The sequence below is a fragment of the Megascapheus bottae genome, chromosome 12 (genome assembly GCF_031878675.1).
Source record: "Megascapheus bottae isolate mThoBot1 chromosome 12, mThoBot2.hap1, whole genome shotgun sequence".
Lineage (NCBI taxonomy): Eukaryota > Metazoa > Chordata > Mammalia > Rodentia > Geomyidae > Megascapheus > Megascapheus bottae.
The window spans coordinates 50,914,684-50,933,111 of NC_143520.1; the positions used below are offsets into that span (position 1 = coordinate 50,914,684).

The 18,428-nt window shown below is 37.4% G+C and overlaps 1 non-coding gene across 1 annotated transcript; it reads right to left on the minus strand.

Moving 5' to 3' along the window:
* Positions 1-15,491: 15,491 nt before the first annotated feature.
* On the minus strand, positions 15,492-15,598 carry LOC150056531 (U6 spliceosomal RNA). Its single transcript, XR_016537341.1, has one exon. It is a non-coding gene; the product is annotated as a U6 spliceosomal RNA (small nuclear RNA).
* Positions 15,599-18,428: the final 2,830 nt, after the last annotated feature.

Below are 18,428 nucleotides of genomic sequence, written 5' to 3' on the forward strand. Positions count from 1 at the left end.
AAAGACCAGGTTGGAGATATAACATGAAAGTGGTCATCTGAATTTTAGCAAGGGCAACTTCACCACAGATGGCATTTCTAGGAAGCTGAGTTCAACTTCCAGCTACATGTTATAGGAAGATCTAATTCTATTACTTTCAGCCATACAATCGAGTATGACAAGCTAATCAGAGAAATATAATAGGAATCTACCCAAAACTTTCTCTAATCTATTCACAGTTATGAAGACTAAATGGACCTAAACATTCATAGACTCTATTGCATGTTATCTTCTCCTTTTATTTTACTATAAAGGTGATGTACAGAGGGGCTTGAATGTCATCTTTGGTCATAGGGAATGGATCTCACTCAAGATTATGACTTCCCCTAGGTGTGGCTCAAAGCCAATGACTTGCTGACATAGAGAATTAAAAGTCCCTCTCTTGGTTTCAATGTAATTCAACCCTGAATTGTTATCCCAGCTCTTGAATTCCTTTATTCCTGGAAGATCTTGCATTTCCCAATGCATTATAGATTAGTTCTACCTAATCTTGCCCTTTTCACTTTTTCTACAGATTTTCCTTGCAAACAGCTTCCAAAACATTTTCTTTTTCTAGATTTCTATCTCCAAGTATATTTCCTGACATGCCAGACAAAGACAGACTTTCTGGATCATTTTCTACATTATATTTCTAGTCCAATATCACTGGTTAACTTGTTCATTAAATAGCATAAACAGCTGACTGCAAGCCCACCACAGGCTAATGGTTAGCATGCATCAGAATTTAGGAAAACAGGCAACACTTGAGATGTGCAAGATTCGTCTTCCAGAAAGAACTGAGCAGACAATTAGAAATTGGGATTGACTTGTATGACAAAAGCCACTTGCTAGATAGCTCAGGAATAACTGAGGAGATTAACATACTTCAGTGAATAGTGGGTAAGCACTTAGGCAATTGTCATTTAATAGAAAAATTCTAACTTCAAAAGTTATGAGTTGGTTCACACTTGCATTCCTAGCTAGGTGGGAGGCAGAGATATGAGGGTTAGAATTCAAAGTTAGCCCTGGAGAAAAGCCTGTGATACCTTTATTCTAATAAACCAGCAAAAAGCTGGAAGTGAAAGAATGACTAAAGTGGTGGAGTGTCAGCCTTGATATAAAAAGCCTAGTGAAAGCTGGAAGCCCTGAGTTCAAGCTCCATTACTGGAACATTATAAAAGCTACTAAATTAAAAACATCTTTGCTTATTACAAAACTTTTAAAGTTGGGCTTATTATTTTTATCAAGCTTTATGCACTGCTTAATTTCAGATTCTTTTAAAGCTCAGTTATAAAGTAATTCCCCAGATACGATTTTTTCATTATTTTCTACACTACAGATATTTATTTACCTAATTCTTTATTTTTGGATATTTATAGTCTATTTATTATAAATAGTATCAAGAGTCCTATAATAACAGAAAACAAAGCAAATTTTCAGATTACTTTCCCAGAACATCTGTAGTAGTGAGATTGCTGGGTAAGAAGGAAAACTAATTTGAGCCTTCTAATATTAACTGGAGATGTATGTGATTCTTAAGTATAAAACATGCAGTTTGCCCAAGCTTTCAATTCTAATGTACTTAGAGTCATACAATGTATCATACAGTGTTTTGGGTCTGTTGCCCTGGGAAAACAAATAATATCTAGGATCCAAGATAAGCTACTCCTCAATAGTGATTAGTTCTGTGAGGAAAATGAGAGCAGAGTACTAGGATGGAGGGTGAGGAACTTGGTTGGGAGGGTCAGAGAGCTTAGGAGAAATGACTTTGAAAACCTCTAGTGACACCTGCAGCTAGTCATGCACGAAAGGACATAATTGTCTCTCTATTCATAGCACCACCACAAAGCACTCAATTAAAAGTGGCTTCTAATTTTATAGGTGGAAATGGCATCCTGTTACAACGTTTAATTTTATCCTTTCTTGTTTTAGAGATTCTTAACTTTTCAAATAATTACTGATTTTGCCTTGTTTTTCCCTGGAATAGTCCCAATTGTTGCTTTGAACAACTTATTTTTTATTTATTCATCAAAGAATGAATAGCATTCTTGCTAATATGTAGGAGCTTTTCATATATGAAATATAAAAATTCTACATTTATCAACATTTGCCAAAAATATTTGCTTGCAGTTTTCCATTTCCTCTTTATTTTGTTTTATTATTTCTTTTTTTTTTGCCGGTCCTGGGCTTGAGCTCAGGGCCTAAGCACTGTCCTTGGACAAAAAAATGCTCTTAAGAAATACTAAAACAAGGGCCGGGAGTTTGGTGAGAGCTCTACCACTTGAGCCTCAGCGCCATTTCCGGCTTTTTTCTATGTATGAGGTACCGAGGAATCGAACCCGGGTCTTCGTGCATGCTAGGCAAACACTCAACCACTAGGCCAAACTCCCGGCCCTTGGTTTATTATTTCTTAAGAGCAGTTTTTTGTCTTCAAATTTTCACGTAATCAAAGCCTGTTCATCTTTTTTTCTTTGCAATGTGTGGAACAGGTCCAATCCTGGTTGTTACTTAGAAGCCAAGTGTTCCTAAACTGATAGACATTGAATTTTAATACCTCTGTTATTAATATTTTTGTTTGTCTGATTCCAGAAGTCTCATTTGTTCATGTTATATCCTCCTACTTTTAAAACATGGCTTGCACCAGGCACTGGTAGCTCACACACCTGTAATCTTAGCACACAGGGTGTTGAGGACTGTAATTTAAAGCCAGCCTGGGTAAGAAAGGCTATGAGACTCTTTTTTGTGTGTGCCAGTCCTGGGGCTTGAACTCAGGGCCTGAGCACTGTTATTGGGCTTTCTCAAGACTAGAGCTCTACCACTTCATCCACAGGGCCACTTCTGGCTTTTTCTATGTATGTGGTACCAAGGAATTGAACCTGGGTCTTCATGCATGCTAGGCAAGCATTGTACTACTAGGCCAAACTCCCAGCCCTCTCTGAGACTCTTTTCAAACCTATGTTACATGCTGTGGTATTCATTAGTTGTAGTACTGATCCATCCAGATCTGGGAACAAATGACCCTATCATAACCTGTTAAGTCCTTTAATTCAGTAGAAGTGAAGAATATTTATAATATATGGACAGCAAAACATTACATGTATATATATATGGATCTATAGTTTTGTATGTATAAACGTGTGTCTATTATTTTCAAGTTTACTTTTAAGCCTTCATGAGATTATCAGTCTTAACAGTTATCATTTAAAGCATTTTCATTTTATGCTGCATTCAGATAAAACAAATTTATTGTGAGAATGAACTGTTCAATTGGAGAAGGAGGATTTTCCTTAATTTAGATATTTTTCTTCCTCTAGTGAAATCATGGAGGATATGTTGTTATTGACCTTTCTTCTTATAATTTTCATTTAGCTTCACTTCATATTCTATAGTTACATTTTCTACTCTTCAACACCAATGCACGTATATACTTGCATATATGGCTCTGTATACTTCCCTCAGCATCTTGCACAATGTCTTTCCCACCTTCATTGTCCTCATATTGTCAATCATCCCTCGGGTTTCCACCTCATAAAGCGTAAAAGGTAAAGGAAAGAAATTGTTTTGTTTTTCTTGTAAAGAAAATAGTAGTTGTCAAACATTCTATTATTATGTAGTTGTACAAAATGGATACAGTTCCATAAGTGAGGCTATGAGTACAATGATCTTGATTAATGTCATCCCGTTTAACCTCCCTCAGTATGACCCTTCCTATCCCTACCTGGAGCTACCTAGTTCAATTTTTGCATAATGTACATTAAATATAAGGATGGCATGGCATTTGTTTGAAGGGACATTGCTTTTTTTCTTTTTTTTTTCTTTGAAATTTGTGGGTCTGAGCTCCTGACAGAACATCTCTTACATAGCAGTGCTGGAGCACAGAGCAGCCTCTATAGCTTTATGTGTCAGGGTCCCCTTCCTGGAATTATGTTGACTTCAAGAATGGACAGAGCTCTGGCAGTTACCTGGGCAGTTGCCCTCATCACCTTCAAAACAAGCAGCCTCCTTGTCAAGGCTCTAGGTCATTCCCCACAGCAATAATATCTTAGAGAATGACCTATATATTTTGTTAAAACTTGGAATAACATGTACCTGTGGCAAATGGCTGAGAAGTAAACTATAAATATCCTTCTTTCCTGACATTTGCATATTCATGTGTGAAAATGGAAAATGAAGGAAGGAAGATATGTGGAAAAATTCATAAAAATGATTTCAGTTCCTGAGAAAATCTACCATTAACATTGCAGGATGATAAGTAGGATAGGTGTGGAGAGCTTTTGGTAGTTGGAGTTTCTGGGCTTCTCTGGGCTTCTGTATTTTCCCCTGTAAAATCTGACAAGGCTTTGGTTAAATCAGCATAGACTAAATGCCCTTCTTACTGTATTTTTTTTGCCAGTCCTGGGCTTAAGCTCAGAGCCTGAGCACTGTCCTTGGATTTTTCTCAAGGCTAGAGCTCTAGCACTTGAGTCTCAGTACCACTTCTGGCTTTTTCTAAGTACGTGGTACCAAGGAATCAAATCTGGGTCTTTGTGCATGTTAGGCAAGCACTCTACCACTAGGCCAAACTCCCGGCCCTCTTACTGTATTTTTGCATTAAAAGTTTTGTGACAATATTAGAAAAATAATTTTAGATTTCCCATTCAATTTAGTATAACTAATATATACCCAGGGATTTCTGCTTCATTTTTCTTTTTTTGCCAGTCCTAGTCCTTTGAACTCAAAGCAACAGGGAACTTCTGTGTACCATCCTAGTGATCTACCCCTTGAGCCATAGCCCTACCATCAGCTTTTAGGTTGTTAATTAGAGATAACATTTTTATGGAGCTTCTTGCCCTGGCTGGTTTTGAACCACAATCTTCAGGATTACAGGTATGAACCACTGGGTTCTTTTTAATGTAATTTTCTTCTTGAAATAATCTGCAAAGAAATCCTTAGCACTCCAGTATATCCTTGTTTTGGTCTATGATCCCCTGAAAAATGAGGAATGAAACTCACTTGCATGTTCTAGGACTACACAACTGTGCAGTTGGATGACAACCAGTTTCTAGAATAATTAGGAAGTGGTGGTTTTAGCTACATTGTACATAATCACTGCAGTATGATCACATGTTTTGCAAGTATTAGAAAATCATTATCATATAATGTGACCTTGTCTTACCAATTAAATTAAACTCAGAAAGTTTGAGCCTGTTTTGAAGAGGTAGTATGCACAATCCCAATCTCAGGACAGATCTGGGCCAAAACCCCAGTGTAGGTTCTGTCTAGATGTAGAGTAGCCATAGGAAAAGGTATTCAGCCATTTGTAGGTATCACAGACCCCATTTGTCAATTGCAATTAGCAGTGTTTATCTGTTGCATAGGGCAACAGTAAAGGACACTTGACAGGTGTGGTAATAAAATGTAAGCAGGGCAGTATTGTCCTGGGTTCCCTGCCAGAACTGAGTGCTACCCAAGGCTTGTAGCATACATATGGTAACAATACAAGATTTTCTTAATTAAATCAAGGAAATACTTTGAAACTGAAAAAATAGTTTGATCTAAAATAAAAAGGAAGTGATATGAAACAAAAAAGACTGAGTAAGAATAAAGGTTAAGCAGGGGCAGAGATTTGGGCTCTGATTGAAAGAGACTTTGTGGTATCTGAGCTCCCTAGGGCATGCAGGACTGGCTTCTCCGGAGACACTTTGGGTGGACCCTTACTCTCACCCAAAAAGATTTGTCCCAGATACATAGGCTAGTGTTTCAGATGCAGGCTAGCCGCCAGATTAGCCTCTCTTTATACACAGTAGAATGCTGCTGGTCTGTCAAGAAATACTATTTAGTAATGTGTTTGGGGGCAGATAGGGTGTACCAGTAAGAAAATAGTTTCTGAGGGCTTATTTGGAGGTTCTAGCAGGGGAGTGAAGCTACTCCTACACCCTTGACCCAAGACCAGTAGGCCTCTATGGTGGTTGTTCCTCCTCTTCAACCAAGTGCGGGAAGGATGCACATGGAGCTGTGAGAGGAAGGGGACACCCGCCTAGCCAATTAGCTCAGCCCAATCAACCCTGGTGATCAATGGGGTGTCACATGTGGCAGCCAGATGGACCTCAATGTTCAAGAAGTAATGTATCCACTACCAGACCAATGTCATGTAACTGTAACCCCTCTGTGCATCACCACGATAATAAAATACAGCAATACTTTTTTGAAAAAAGAAAAGAAAAGAAAGTTCATGCCAGATTCTGGTGGGTCACACCTGTAATCCTAGCTACTGAGGAGCCTGAGATATGAGAATTATGGCTCAAAACTCACCCAGGTAGAAAAGCCCATAAGATTCCTGTCTCTTCCAATTAACTACCAAAAATTCCAGAAGTTAAACTGTGATTCAAAGTGGTAGAGTACTAGCCTTGAGAGAAAAAAAAAAAAAAGCTCAGAGACTGCACTTAGGCCATGACTTCAAGTCCCAGGACTGGAAAAATAATACTGATAAAAAGAAAGTAATGTTTTTATGTCTTAAGTAGCTGTGCTCTGACACATGATTCAGCATCCAGTGGAAGGAATGGTGAAAAGAAAGATTCAAGTTCAGCTATTGAGTAAATTATTTTCTAGCTGCTTACATTTCAGGAACTAAATTTTCTAAACTTCACCTCTAAAATGAAAACAAGGTTTCTCCAGAGAAAGTGCTAGTTTGTGCCTCTCAGCCTGTGTCTGTATGCCTTTTCGTCTATGCATGTGTGTGTCTATGTATTCATGTTTGTGTGTATAATACATATAGTTTGAATAGGATGAATCCCTGGTAGCCATAGGCCCCATGTCTGCAGACTTACCAACTTCAAATTTTAAAAAATGAACAATGATTAATATGCAGAATATGGACAGACAATTTTGTTCTCATTATTCCTCCTCCCCAGGTACAGTGTATCAACTACTTACATAGCATTTACATTATATTTGACATCATAAATCGAGAGATGAAGTAAATTATGAAGGACCATGAATGTATTGTTTACATGAGAATATGATGCCAATATATATATGGAATATGTACTTACTTTGTCATACATACTAAATCTTAAAACCAACACCTGCAGGTGTATAAGATGGGAGGATGAAGAAAAGTAGAGAACAAGGTGGGGTGGAGGGAGGGAGGAAGGGAGGGAAAGTTGGGGAGAAAAAGGAGGAAGAAGAAGATAAAAATATGGAGGAGGAGGAAAAGGAGGGAGAGATTTTGAAGAAATTGTTTTTACTAGATTAGGAAACTGACACATATACATCCATAGGGCTAGCTGAAAGGCTATAAACTCAAATGAGTGTTGGTATTATAATTTTGCATCTAAAATGTGCAGAACACGTCAGCACATGGGAAACTCAAGTCAGATTTTTTGATTACAGAAGCAAAATTGCTGCTTCTTTGAGAAAGCTGTCTTTGTGCTCATGACCTTCAGCTGATTGTTGGGTCTGCTCTTGAAGCAGATTCAAAGGATGATGCATAACTTAAAGTCAATTGATTCTAAGTATGAATTGGATCTGTAAATATTTTTACAGCAACATCTGTTTGACCAAGCAAGTGATCATTATAGCTTAGTTGGATTTACACATACATTGAAACATTTTAGACACTTTAGCAATAAATATGATCACACTAAGAACACTTCATGTGAAGTTGACAATTATCCTTTTCAGCATTTGATTTGGAGGGCAAAGGGAAATGTTCCACATGGGAAAAGAGTGTTTTAAAAAATATATCTACTGAAAAGGGTCACATTGATCAAAATGCATTGTATTCATAAACTGATTTGTTGAATGGTAACACCTTTGCATAACTACTTAAACATATAATAAAAATAAAATACGGAGTCTCAAACTATTTTATGTTGACTGGTGCAGACTATGCATTACTTTAATGCAAATAGCATTAATCTTAAAATGATGTGAGTTGGACAATGGGAATGAGAGAAAGCAGTATTGTATAGGGAAAGAGCAGAGTATTTGAGTGTTTCAGACCCAAGTTCCAGTCTAATTTATGACCTCTTAGTTGCCTTAGCCAGCTGCTGTCCTTCATGTTCTATGTCTTTGTTTGCAAATGAATCTTTGGTGAAACACCTCCAACATGGAGTCTAATATCTATCCTTCTAATACTTCCAAGGATCTTTTTCTTTCTCCATTAACTTTTTTCTAATTTGCTCTATATGGAGATCCATTTTCCCATTAAAGGATGACATAATAGAATTTAATAATTTTCTAGGCATGTGTAGTGACTACAGCAGTTAAGGATAGCTTACAAATCTTAATTTTTCAACTAAACAGCTAAACATTGCCTGTAATCCTAGCTACAGAAAAAGCTTGGATCTAAGGATTAAAGTTGGAAGGGAATACATATATAAAAATCTGTGAGACTGTTATCTCCCATTAACAAGCAAAACTGTAAGCAGAAATGTGACTCAGTCAGTATAGCACCATCTGTAAACAAAAAAATTCTGTGTGTGAGTTTGAGCCAAACCCTGGTACCACTGTACACACACACACACACACACACACACACACACACACACACACACACACACACACACAAGGCTGCAAGGCTGGGTTTGGGTATGGGAATCAATTACCAATCTCTCTCCTGCAATTTGCTCTCACTTTGCAGATGATTTGCTCAGTACTACACTACCTACCATTTGTTGGCCCTTTACGACTGAAGTAGTGGTGTTGGAGAAATCACATGGTAAAAACAGAGTGGTCTCTCTTGTACCAAGATTATGCTTTTATTTTTTTCACAGAACATTAAAGAATGGCCCTCTCTTTTCCCCTTTGCTTCTTCTTTCTCAGCCATCAATCATATGTCTTATCTTGGATTGACAAGTTATCCTGTAGTAAGAAATGACTTCGGAAATATTTCTATTCATCTCTGAAAACCCTGGGGAGCTACATATAACCCCATTTTGTTGATGGCTCTCTTTTGAATACAGGCCTTAATTGCCAATTACAGAGCTCCTGAAAACATTTCTCTCTGTGTCCTATTACAGCGACTATCAGCAGGAACACTAGCTCCTTTGTTCACATCAAACCAGCATCCCTCTGTTTTCCTCCTTTATGGCCATCATATAATGCATAGTTTGGGGATGGCAGGATGGTGACATGTTGGGTTATAAATACTGTACCTTCCTCCTACATAGATTTCTAATAGGGGCTCCTTTACAATCATTTTATGGTTTTAAAAATAGGTCCCTACCTTCTTCAAGATCCTGTTTTCTGTTTCAGAAAGAGTCATTGGCCTTCTTCCTGCTGAGAAAAATAACATTTAAAGTACATAACATAGCTGTTCCCCAGGGCTTTATTTCTAAGTGTGACTAAGAGAGGGCAAGGAAGGCACTTCCACATGGCTGAACTCTCTGTGTGCTCTGGTTGCATCCTTAGTTAGATTTCACCTCCTAATATTTTCAGTCTACTTTCTAATGCAATTACTTACCCAGCATAAAAAGCCAGCTTCTTGTCTAAATGGAAATAATTCCACTTATTATTATGAGGTGAAATACCACACAGCACTGCCTTGAGATGCTCTGCTCTTTGAATCACAATCCAGCCACGTTTGGTTGGGATTAAGAGTACCCTGAAAGCACTGATGAGAAGGAGGTCCTCTGGATTGGGCAAAGACAAGGAAACCATTGCATCGCCTGAAAGAACACACTGGAATGCTCTAGGTTGAATCCATGTCTCCTCCTCTTTTCACGTATTCTTTGTATGAAACAGAAAATAAACGAGAAGTGAGAATAAGGAAGCCAAATTCAATATGTGTAGATACATTTGTACTTTTATAGAGGAATATATTCTCTCTTCCTTTTTTTTCCCCTAGGACAGTATCCTCCAAAGCACTTAGCAGTATATCTAGAATACAGTAACAATTCAGTGAACATCAGTATAAGGACTCACAAAAAGTCTAGAGTCATAAACCAGCAGATATAAATATGAATGGACATGAAAATTGTAGAGAAATATGCATTCAATAGAAGGGAATGGTAAGGAGTCCACATTTTACATCTTCTCTGCCTTCTGCTCTGCGCTAGGTTCGTGCTTGGGCAGATCAGTTCAGTAGCTGGGATAGGATTTCGGGAAGCTTCTGAAAGCTGTGTATTTAAATTTAATCCCTTGGGAGTCAGGCTCTGGTTGATCTGGACTTCATGATGTGCCTGGAGAAGGCTGGCTCTGAAAAACCCTTTACTAGTGAGTACATCACACCGCCTTTTTGACAGTATTGGAGAGTGTTGACTTCATGTCATCCATCATCTGCTTTCTGTACTTGGAAATTCTCTCATTTTGGAATACTTAATTTCTATTTCTGAATTGTTTTTGAGATATTTCCTCAAAGTAGATCCTCTTTGCAATGCTGAGACCAACCTATGTAGTTATATCTTGTTTTTCCACAAAACAACCACACAAATTAAATTCTGGTTACTTTCATTCTACAGACCAGGAACTGAGTTTTAGATTGGAAAAATTAATGTACCATAGATGCATGACTAAAACAGTGTCACCGGTAGGATTAAAATACAGAACCAAAAGACATTTAAGCTTCCGTATACTATAGTAAGTTTTAGGAGCCTGTGTTCTTTGCCTGAATACAGGATTGGGTAAATATTTTTGAAGCCAGATCAAATATAAATAGACTAGTATCACTGTAGAGCACATATTAGGAAACTATCTGAAGGTCTACAGAAGACTGCAATAGATCAAATATAACAGTTTCATAATTTAAAAACAAATGAATTCAATATCTATTGTCAATAACTCTAAATACAATGGAAGAACTCTAAACTTCCATTCATCATAGCTTTATTGAATTAGATGACATGGTATATAACACAATCATCTTCAATGTCCTCAAATAGAGAAAATATTTTTCTCATAAATCCCAAAGTGAAAAGAGGCTTCTTAACATAAAACAAGATAAAGGCACAGTGTTAGTACCTCATACAGTGCACTTTCTAGCAGTATTTGCAAGAGAAGAGAGGAGTTATTTTCCATTTCTGACATGATATGAACATGTCACTCTCCCCTCATCGCTTAGATTCAACTTTAGAGATGCATTTAGTTTTTTTTTTCTTCTTCTATTATTGGCTATCTAAAAGTTAAGGACTTTGGTTGATGCTTGGTTTAAACAAAGATAAAATGAAGGTGAGAGCTTGTTAAAGAGATGAGGATGTAGAAATAGCGGGTCTTAGCCACGGAGGGTCAGCCAGAAGAGCTGTACCATACATGTAGTAGGCCACTGTAAGACACAAACAGCAGCTCAGTTTTAAGGGGTCTATTGCCACTGGAATGAAAAACTGATAAGATTCAACATTGTAAGGGACTCTGCATTCTGAGTGGTAAGAACAGGCTGGGCTGGGACGGATCACTAGATCCACACTGAGCCCATTTAGAATACAGTCCTGCATGCATCTGAGAGAGACATGATTTTTCAGAGAAATCCTCTGCCTCCTTTCCCTTGAAACCCATCTTTTGTATTTCTGACCTTTTTATCTAATCCTTAAAATGATGAGGTCAGGAATAGTTAACTGTGAATCTTGACTCTTACACTTCCAAGATGTATGAATATTCATGAAGTGTTTTGTTATATAAAGGTCTTTTTCTAAAAACAAATGTATGCCAGTCCTGGGTATCAGGACTGGTATTGTATATGGATTTTTTTAATTTTAATTTTTATGTAAGTCCTGGGGCTTGAACTCAGAGCCTGAACATCATCTCTGAGTTTTTATGCTAAAGGCTAACTTTCTACTACTTGAGCCACAGCTCAATTTCCAGATTATTTGGGTGTTTGGGGGTGGAGGAAAGTAGTTAATTGGAGATTGGGGGTCTCACAGACTTTCCTGCCTGAGCTGCCTTCAAACTGCAATCATCAGATCTCAGTCTCCTACATAGATGGGATTACAGGTGTGAGCCTCCAATGTCCAGCTGCATAAGGTTGTTAAAATGCCTCAGTTTTAGTTTTTACATCATTAAAACTGGCCTAACAACATAGAACAACTAATTGATTCACTTAGGACATTAAAACGTTTATGAATATCTAAAATGTTTATGAAATTCATGCATCGCAATAGTTAAACGAAAGGAATTTCTGATGACAATGTGCTTCCTGCACTTGAAATCTTACACACTCTCAAGAAATGTAAATTAGTTTATCTACTATGTAAATCAGAAATGGAGGTTTCTTAAGAAATAAAGCAAAACTACCATTTAATTTCACTATACTACTCTTGGACACATACCTGAGGGAATTTAAGCAAGCATACAAAAAGAGAATTGTATAGCAATGTTTAAAACAGCATTAGCAAAAGTCAAGCTATGAAATCAGCATTTATTTTACTGATGATAAAGAGAATGTGGTACATTTACACAACATAATTAAATACATGCACAATGAAGATACACAATGTCCTAAATTCAGAAAAATATTCTGTTTTTAGTCCTATATAAACATGTAAAATTTATAAGCGTAATAATAGTAGACAATTGTGAAAAAAGTGTTGTTTAGAGGGAAGACAGTTGGAAGGGAGCATGAAAGAAGCCAGTGATGTAGCATAAACATAATTCAAGTACATTGTTATTTGTACAAAAATAGCATAATGATGCTGGGTACCTGTGGCTCACACCTGTAATCCTAGCTATTTAAGAGGCTGAGATCTGAGGATCCTGGTTCGAAGCCAGCCCGGGCACAAAAAGACTGTGAATCTCTTTTTTTTATTAAGTAATTTCTTTACTGTGCTTAATAGAAGGGTTACATTATATTCACCGGGTAGAAGGTGCATAACTTCACAAACATTAATACCCTTTCTGAGGACATGGTCCCCATTTCCCTCCCATCCTCCCCCTGCTTATCTTGATTCCCCTTCTTCCCTATCCAATTTAAAATATAACAGATGTTGGAGAGGATGTGATCAGGAGGGATCACTACTACACTGTTGGTGGGAGTGCAAACTCATTCAACCACTATGGAAAGCAGTATGGCAGTTCCTCAAAAGACTAAACATAGAGCTCCCCTATGACCCAGGAATTCCACTACTTGGCATTTACCCAACTGTCCAAAAATAAGGGCATACTAAATCCACTAGCACAATGATGTTCATTGCAGCACTATTTACCATAGCAAAGATATGGAACCAACCCGGATGTCCCTCAGTTGATGAGTGGATCAATAAGATGTGGTATTTATACACAATGGAATTCTATGCTGCTGTCAGAAAGAACGACATGCCCCATTTGTAAGGAAATGGAAAGACGGAAAAAATCATATTATGTGAATCTCTTTTTTCATATATTTTTATTGTAATTAATAGAAGGGTTACATTATATTCACCAGATAGAAGGTACATTATTTTTGTGAATCTCTTATCTCCAATTAACCACCAGAAAACCAGAAGTGGCCTTGTGGTTCAAGTGGTAGATCAACAGCATTGAGCTGAAGAGCTCAGGGACAGCAACCAGGCCCACAGTTTAAGCCCCGTGCCAGATAAAATTAAAGAAAAGAAAAGAAAAGAGCATAATGATATTGATTAAAATTAAAAAGTGGTGGTTTACAAAAATTAATATAAGTTGGGGTGAAATTAATCAAAGTATGTTACATACATGCATGTAAATATCACAATTAATTTATGCTTGAAAAGAAGCTTTAGAAAAACCTCTGGTGGCATATGCCTTTAATCTAACTACTCAGGAGGTTGAAATCTGAGGATCAAACCATCCCAAGCAGGAAAGCTCATGGTACACTTAGCTGTAATTCGCCATCAAAAAGCTGAAAATGGAGCAATGATTCAAGTTGTAAGTGCAGTCCTTGAGAAAAACAGTGGAGAGGCAGTGCCTAGGCTTTGAGTTCAAGTCTCAGGATTGGGTTCAAAACAAAACAAAAAGCAAGGAAAGGATGATGCTGATTAAGAGGCATTATGTTCATAACTTTCTTCTTTAAATGGCAATTTCTTTGTACAACTACTTAAAGATAAAACAACAACAACAACAAAACTTCAAACCACTCTATTTGTAGTCATATCTTCAAGCACTAGAGGTTACAAATTCAGAATTTATTCCACAGCAATGCTGAACTATGACTTAGGTTCTCACAGCATGTTTAGGAATTATGATTGGAATACTCAGTACTGCACTTGCTCTAATCAATTTAGGATTACTCAATTTGTGAGTTTTAAAGTTTTGTTTGTATTAGCATATGTTAATTATCCACAGGGATTTCATTGTATATATACACTTATTATGCATTGAGATCTTTTTATAGTCTTTTCCCTCCTCTCCCGCCCCAGAACTGAGGACCAAACTCAGGGCCTTGCACTTTCCAGGCAAGTGCTCATTCACTGAGCCAAATCCTCAAGCACCTGCATTGAGATGGTAAATCACCTCTTGCAACACTTAAATTCTACCTCTCTCCACATCACTATGCTACATGTATATAATGAGTTAATAATTTCTTTTTTATCTTGGTGATACTCTTCCAATAGAAATATATTTCAAATTTTGAATTTGAAACTCTCTTCCCCTCCTGACTTTTGTCATCCCTTCTTCTCTCTCCTTTTTCCCTCTCTCTTCATCCTCTCTTTTCTTTTCCTCACTTTTCCTTGGCATTGTCTCAGTTTCATTTGCTTAAAGCTAGTGCTTTACCATTTGAGCTGCAGCCCCACTCCTGACTTTTTGGGTGGTTAATTGGAGATAAGAGTCTCACAGCTTTTCCTGCCCAGTATGACTCTGAACCATCATCCTTCTATCTCAGCCTCCTGAGTATGAGCCACCAGCACCCTTTCCTTTCCTTTTCATCTCTATTTGTTTAAACAAAAGGACTCATTATGTAGCCTACAGAGGCCCTCAGCATTTAGTGCTTTTTGTTTTTTATGAGAGCCCTGGGATTAGAACACAGAACACCATGCTCAGCTGAATTTTCATACTTTACAGGGCTGGTGATATGTGACAAGATAATCTGGATATTTTCTCTTCATGTTGGGCAATGGCAGAAACCACTTCTCACACTTAACAACATGGTAAGCACTTGGAAATACCTAAGACTAGTTGCTAAGTTATGACATGCAATAGGTTAGAAGTATTAAATCTGTTTTCAGATTACAAGGAGTTTATCAGGACACAATATCAGCAAATTCAGGAGTATCTGTAAAGGGAGTGGGAGGAATGAAGACAGTGGATTTGTTGAGGAGTGTTCAATGTTTATCTCAAACTGTGCTTTCTTTGGTTCATTGCTACAGTGTGAAGACTGGAAGGGAGAAACTCACACAATGACTATTTCATTTCTTCAGACAGTTCATCACTGTCCATTTTTTGAAAAGTTAACTTTATTTATATAAACTTGTCATGTAAACATGTAGAAAATCTTTTCTTATATAGATGGTTCTAATTATTCTTGTTTTCCATATATTTTTATTGTAATTAACAGAAGGGTTACATTATATTCACCAGATAGAAGGTGCATTACTTCACATACATTGATAGAAAATATGGAACACTTCACGAATTTGCATGTCATCCTTGCACAGGGGCCATGCTAATCTTCTCTGTATCATTCCAATTTTAGTATATGTGCTGCTGAAGTGAGCACTGGAAAGGGAAGTTCTTACATCAATAATGTCTTCTCTGTGTGCCTGAATTGGTTTGCTCTAACACCATCAAAAACCACCAGTGCTCTGGACATAAGCCACAAACAATATGACCAGGTGGTCTTGGGCTGAACTGCTACAAAATTTAGCTAATTAAACATTTCCAGTTTATAAGTTAATCATTTCTTCAGGTATTTAATTATAGTATTAAGAAGTTGAATAATTCGCATTTTCCCCCAAGGGAGAGTATGCATGTGACTAGACAGAACAATTAAAGCAGATTTGATTTCAGAAGAAGAAAATACGTAACTATCTGGCCAAGAAGGCATCACTGGGGAAGGAGAATGGGTAAGACAGGAAGACATCCACGTGTATGTGTGTCTATCAGGGAAAATAGGAGACAAAAGTATATTAGGAAAAGAATAACTGAGTGTGATGGCATAAGTCTACGATCCTAGCACTTCAGAGGCTAAGGAAGGAGGATGGTGAGTTTAAAGCTAACTTTGCGGTCATCATGGAGACATGTGGTAAAACTGTTACTTAAAACAATAGGAGAAATGCTGTGTGAAAGGCCCAGCAGACTTCACAACAAGCCAGGCTCCTGAACCAAATTCTTCAGCGTAACCCATAAAGAAATTCTATTCAGTCTGCCTTACAGTACATGATTCATACAGAGTCTATCACAGGGCCTGGCTCATAGAACAACTACAATAAGCAATATTGACTAATGTTCACTGGTAACTAATGCTCAGCCCCAGCTAATTGAACAGAGTTGGGACCAGGCAACATTTTCTAACAGTGAAATCTGAATTCCAATTTTGTTATTATCAGATAGTAGGAGGCTTTAAAAAAAATCAGACATTAGGAGTTCTGGCCTATGAAGAATATGAGTTTTGCTATTTTTTTAATTGAATTACTAACATATTTCATATGTTACTAGGAATTTTCAGTTATAATTACACAATTAAAATTTACTGCGATTTCATGAGTATTTACTCTTCATTAGTTATAATTTATGGAAATGAAAGCCTGGAGGGTACAATGGATGGATCCAACATCGTATAGTTGCTAGCAGAATCTATATTCTATATGAGCTATTGCTGTTTTCTCTTCTAAATACTGATGAAGTGGTATATTAGCCTACAAATAATGATGGTTGGCAGTTTTGTAGTTTCATATTCTATATTTCTAACATTGATGCTTTGGTGGTTGACGTTTTTAGGTGAAGGGAAGTAAGGGTGATAGCATATGTGGTAACACAGGAGGCAGAGGCTGCCAGGCCAGCCTGAATAAAGTCTCATATCTATGAGATTTTAATTCAAAACAAAATAAAAGCAAAAATGGCAGGGGTCAAGTGTGCAAGTATTGCCATGTGGATTTAGTACCCATTATTGAAAACGTAAAAAGAATCAATTTGGCCTCTTTCCACTCCAGTCTTTTCATGAGCTGAAGGGTTCCTGTTAGTTATTGCTTGCACCCTGGAAAGGTTTGTACAGTATGTGGAATTTGTGTAGGAAGGTCAGGAATAGCCAGGTTTCTACCCTAATATACTAGCACAAATACTGAAGTGAACAGATATTCTCAATGCATCCATTTCTCTACTATTTTACCTGTTTTCTAGAGCTACCTAACAAACTGCCATACATTTGTTGGCTTCAAACAACAAGAAATTGTTCCCTTTTAGTTCTGAAGACTAGAAGTCTAAAATCATGGTATAGTTAGGACCATACTTACTCTGAAACCTCTAGAGGAATCTTCCTTGCCCCTTCCATTTCATGTGGCACCTGACTTTCCTTGGCTCATGGAAATACATAAGTAAATTTCCATAGCAATCTAGATTCTTCCCTAGTCTGTATATCTACCCTCTTCTCTAGAAACTACAAAACATTGACTATAAGAGTCACCCTATGACATTTTTGATGAAAACTTTAAAATCCTGAAAAAGGAAATTAAAGCAGAACTGAGGAAATGGAAAAACTTCCCATGCTCCTGGATTGGAAGAATCACCATCGTGAAAATGACAATATTGCCAAGGACTATCTATAAATTCAATGCAACATACATCAATATCCCAATGTCATTCTTTAAAGAAATAGAAGAGACAATCCAAACTTTCATAGTGAATAATAAAAGATCCCATATAGCAAAAACACTTCTTAGAGAAAGAAAAGTGCAGGAGGAATTTCAAAACCAAACTTTAGACTCTATTACAGAGCTATAGTGACCACAACAGCTTGGTACTGGCACAAGAACAGGCCTGAAGGCCAATGGAATAGAACTGAGGGCCCAGATATTAAACCACAGACCTATGGCCATCTAATCTTTGACAAGGGAGCAAAAAAAATAGAATGGAAGAAAGACAGCCTCTTCAAACAAGTGGTGCTGGCAGAACTGGTTAAGCTCCTGCAGAAAACTAAAGTTGGATCCTTCTTTGTCACCCTGCACTAGAATTAACTCCAAATGGATCAAAGACCTCGAGGTAAAAGCTGACACACTGAAAACTTTACAAGAAGGAATAGCAGACACACTAGGCCTCCTTGGCACAGGTCAAAACTTTCTTAATAAGGACCAAGAAACACAACAAATCAGAGAAAGGCTGGATAAGTGGGACTGCATTAAACTACAGAGCTTCTGTAGGGCAAAGAACATAGCTAGTAAATTAAATAGGAAGCCTACAGAATGGGAGAACATCTTCACTAAGCATACAATGGACAAAGGCCTCATATCTAAAATATATCAACAACTCAAAAACATGAATCACTCCAAAACTAATCTCCAAAGAAACAACCATCCCATCAAAAGATGGGCCAAAGACTTAAAGAGAGCCTTCTC